The sequence below is a fragment of the Papio anubis genome, chromosome 8, assembly GCF_008728515.1.
Source record: "Papio anubis isolate 15944 chromosome 8, Panubis1.0, whole genome shotgun sequence".
Classification (NCBI taxonomy): Eukaryota; Metazoa; Chordata; class Mammalia; order Primates; family Cercopithecidae; genus Papio; species Papio anubis.
The window spans coordinates 9676239-9681279 of NC_044983.1; the positions used below are offsets into that span (position 1 = coordinate 9676239).

A 5041-nucleotide genomic window follows, 5' to 3' on the forward strand; every position below is an offset into this window, starting at 1 on the left:
CGGCATCCAGATTGATAAAGAGGAAGTCAAACTGTTGCTATTTGCTGATGATATGATTGTATATCTAGAAAACTCCAAAGACTGCTCCAAAAGCTCCTAGAATTGATAAAATAATTCAGCAAAGTTTCAGGATACAAAATTAATGTACACAAGTCAGCAGCTCTCCCATACACCAATGGCAAACAAGCTGAGAATAAAACCAAGAGCTCAACGCCTCTTATAATAGCTGCAAAACAATAAAATACTTAGGAGTATACCTAAGCAAGGAGGTGAAAGACCTCTACAAGGAAAACTATAAAACACTGCTGAAAGAAATCATAGATGACACAAACAAATGGAAACACATCCCATACTCATGGATGGGTAGAATCAATATTGTGAAAATGACCATTTTCCCAAAAGCAATCTACAAATTCAATGTAATTTCCATCAAAATACCGCCATCATTCTTCACAGAACTAGAAAAACAATCCTAAAATTCATATGGAACCAAAAAAGAGCCCACATAGCCAAAGCAAGACTAAGCAAAAAGAACAAATCTGGAGGCATCACATTGCCTGATTTCAAACTATACTATAAGGCTATAGTCACCAAAGCAGTATGGTACTGGCATAAAAATAGGCACATAGACCAATGGAACAGAATAGAGAACCCAGAAGTAAACCCAAATACTTACAGCCAACTGATCTCCCACAAAGAAAAGAAAAACAAAGTGGGGAAAGGACACCCTATTCAACAAATGGTGCTGGGATAATTGGCAAGCCACATGTAGGAGAATGAAACTGGATCCTCATCTCTCACTTTACACAAAAATCAATTCAAGATGGATCAACGACGTAAATCTAAGACCTGAAACTATAAAAATTATAGAGGATAACATTGGAAAAACCCTTCTAGACATTGGCTTAAGCAAGGATTTCGTGACCAGTAACCCAAAAGCAAATGTAATGAAAATAAAGATAAATAGCTGGGACTTAATTAAAGAGCTTTTGCATGGCAAAAGGAACAGTCAGCAGAGTAGACAGACAACCCACAGAGTGATAGAAAATCTTCACAATCTATACATCTCACAAAGGACTGATATCCAGAATCTACAATGAACTCAAACACATTAGCAAGAAAAAAAAAAATAATCCCATCAAAAAGTGGGCTAAGGTCATAAATAGACGGTTCTCAAAAGAAGATATACAAATGGCCAACAAATGTGAAAAAATGCTCAACACCACTAATGATCAGGGAAATGCAAATCAAAACCACAATGTGATACCACTTTACTCCTTCAACAATGGCCATAATCAAAAAATCAAAAAATAATACATGTTGGCATTGATGCGGTGACAAGGGAACACTTCTACACTGCTGGTGGGAATGTAAACTAGTACAACCACTCTGGAGAACAAGGTGGAGATTTTTTAAAGAACTAAAAGTAAAACTGCCTTTTGATCCAGCAATCCCACTACTGGGTGTCTATCCAGAGGAAAAAAGTCATTATACGAAAAAGACACTTGCACAGTTGCATATGCATGTTTATAGCAACACAATTCGCAATTGCAACAATATGGAACCAGCCCAAATGCCCATCAGTCAATGAGTGGATAAAGGAATTGTGAGATATATATATATATACACACACACACACACACACACACACATATATACATATATAGAGATATATATACACATACACACATGCACCATGGAATACTACTCAGTCACAAAAATGAATGAATTAATGGCATTCACAGCAACCTGAATGGGATTGGAGACTATTATTCTAAGTGAAGTACCTCAGGAATGGAAAACGAAACATTGCATACTCTCACTCATAAGTGGGAGTTAAACTGTGAGGATGCAAAGGCATAAGAATGACACAATGGACTTTGGGGACTTGAGGGGAAAGTTTGGGAAGGGAGTGAGGGATAAAAGACTACAAATTTGGTTCAGTGTATACTGCTCGGGTGATGGGTGCACCAAAATCTCACAAATCACCACTAAAGAACTTACTCATGTAACCAAATACCACCAGTTCCCCAAAAACCTATGGAAATAAAAAAGTTAAAAAAAAAAAAAAAGAATCTAGCAATAAACAATAAACATGTGATTCAGCATTTCCACTTCTAGGGATATACCCAAAGAATTAAAAGCAAAACTCAGGCCGGGTGCAGTGGCTCACACCTGTAATTTCAGCACTTTGGGAGGCTGAGGCAGGAGGATCACTTGAGCCCAGGAGCTTGAGACCAGCCTGGGCAACATGGCATAACATCATTTCTACCAAACATACAAAAAAATGGGCCAGGCGCGGTGGTTCATGCCTGTAATCCCAGCACTTTGGGAGGCTGAGGCAGGAGAATCTCTTGAACCCTGGTGATAGAGGTTGCAGTGAACCAAGATTGTGTCACTGCACCCCAGCCTGGGCAACAAAGTGAAACTCTGTCTTAAAAAAAAAAAAAGCTGGGCATGGTGGTACACATCTGTAGTCACAGCTACTCTGGAGGCTGAGGCAGGAAGATGGTTTGAGCCTGGGAGATGGAGGTTGCAGTGAGCGGAGATTGCACTATTACACTCCAGCCTGGGCAACAGAGCCAGACCCTGTCTCAAAAATAATAATAATAAAAGTAGAACTCAGATATTTGTACACCACATTCATAGCAGTATCATCCACAATAGCCAAAATGTAGAAACAACGGAAATAGTCATCAACAGATGAATAGATACACAAAATGAATATACATGTATGCAATAAACTATTATCTAGCCTTAAGAAGAAAGACTTCTTATACCTGCTACAACATGGATAAATCTTGAACATATTGTATTACATGAAATAAACTAAACATAAAAGGACAAATATGTACTGTTTCACTCCACCCATGTGAGGTGCCTCACAGGCAAATTCTTAGAGACAGAAAGTATACCATAGGTTACCAGCGGTAGGGGAACAGGGGGGTAATGGGTTATTGTTTCATCGGTACAGAGTCTCAATTTGGGATGATGAAAAAGTACTGGAAAGGGATCATAGCAATGGTTGTATGACATTGTTAATGCACTTAATGCCCCTGGATGTACATTTAAGAATGGTTCCAGTTCTTGCTTCAGCAGCCATATACTAAAATTGGAATGATACGGAGAAAATTAGCATGGCCCCTGTGCCAGGATGACATGCACATTTGTGAAGCATGCTATATTAAAAAAAAAAAAATAAATGAAATCAGCTGGGCACAGTGGCTCATGCCTGTAATCCCAGCACTCGGGGAGGCTGAGGCAGGTGGGTTACTTGAGGCCAGGAGTTTGAGACCAGTCTGTTGAGAGCAGTCTGGCCAACATGGTGAAACCCTGTCTCTATTAAAAATATAAAAATTAGCTGGGCGTGGTGGCATATGTCTTTAGTCCCAGCTACTTGGGAGGCTGAGGCAGGATAATCGCTTGAACCCTGGAGTCGGAGGTTGCAGTGAGTGAGCCGAGACCGTGCCACTACACTCCAGCCTGGGTGACAGAGTGAGACTTGGTTGCAAAAAACAAACCAAACAAACAAACTATATATATGTATATATAATCCTGTCTTTTGCAGCAACATGGATGGGGCTGGAGGCCATTATCCTAAGTGAAATAACCCAGAAACAGAAAATCAAATACTGCAAGTTCTTACTTACAAGTGGGGACCAATCAATGGGTACACCTGGACATACGGAGGGAAATACTAGACACTGGGGACTCCAAGGAGGGGGAAGATGAGGGAACTGAGGGTTGAAAAATGATCTCCTCGGTACAGTCTTCATCCTTCAAGTTAATGGGCACGCTAGAAGTCCAAATCTCACCATTACGCAATATATCCATGGAACAAACCTGCACACGTACGCCCTCAATCTATTTTTACAAAATTTTTTCTGCACCCTCAAAAAAATAGAATTCTAAAAAGTGTCTATATTGAAATTCGGAATAAAATACTCAGCACTTACATATAAGTTGTAACCATTTTGAAGTGTACAATCCAGGGCCATTAAATTCAGTTTACAAATATAATTTAAAAGATGGTTATGGGGTAAAATGTTCTGTTATGTTTATTTTAGCATAATAAAAAATAGTAAAAACAAAAAAGCAAATGCGACATTCGAGAGGCTGAAGATAGGAGACAGATATCAGGTAAGAAAGTGATGCCTCAAAATTCTGCTAACTCCATTAGCCAGCATTTCATGTTGTTTTTTTTTTGTTTGTTTGTTTGTTTTTGGGCTGGATCTCAGCTCACTGCAAGCTCCGCCTCTCGGGTTTACACCATTCTCCTGCCTCAGCCTCCCGAGTAGCTGGGACTACAGGCGCCACCACCACGCCCGGCTAGTTTTTTGTATTTTTTAGTAGAGATGGGGTTCATGTTGCTTTTTAGCTTCCAGGTGCCCTTATATACCACTGTCTCTATCTTTAAAACATCTCTCGGGGATGGGATTGTACGCCCATTCACAAATGACTGAAGCTCAGAGATGTTAACTCACCCAGCGCCTTATCACTAGTCAGTAGCAGAGCTGTAACTTGAACACATTTCTCTTCAGTCAAAATACTGTGCTTTTTCAGTTTCTGCACAGTCACCTTCCTGCAGTGGTCACCACGCAGATTGCAGAAATGAAGCTCATTCCTAGTACCAGCGAGAAAGGCTAGTGAGCTGGCGATGTGTGCTGGCCCCAAGGACAAAACGGCCTGCACCCCGCACCTGGCCTTACTCTCACCCACCCCTGGAGGGAGGGCAATAAAGTCTACAGTTGGGTTGACAGCACGAAATGCATTCGCTTTAAAGATACATCTTGACTATAAAATAAACAGACCCCCACCGCTCCCTCCTTAAAGCTTTATGTATTCAGGGATCTTTTTAAGGCATTGACCTCAAATTTTAATCTTCTGCATGCTTGAAACCAGTACTTCTCTCACAGCCCCATGGCACTCTTTCAAGAAAACTTTTCCATAGTTTCACATTTGAAGCCAGCATACTTGGCGTGAAACTGCTATTTACAAGTATGACGAGGAGTTTTCCCCACCTGGTGAAATTCATTCATAT

At 40.4% G+C, this 5041-nt stretch overlaps 1 non-coding gene across 1 annotated transcript; it reads left to right on the forward strand.

The window, feature by feature from the left end:
* Positions 1–3085: 3085 nt before the first annotated feature.
* LOC116268689 lies at positions 3086–3189 on the forward strand. The gene has a single exon (XR_004175862.1). It is a non-coding gene; the product is annotated as a U6 spliceosomal RNA (small nuclear RNA).
* The last annotated feature ends 1852 nt before the right edge of the window (positions 3190–5041 follow it).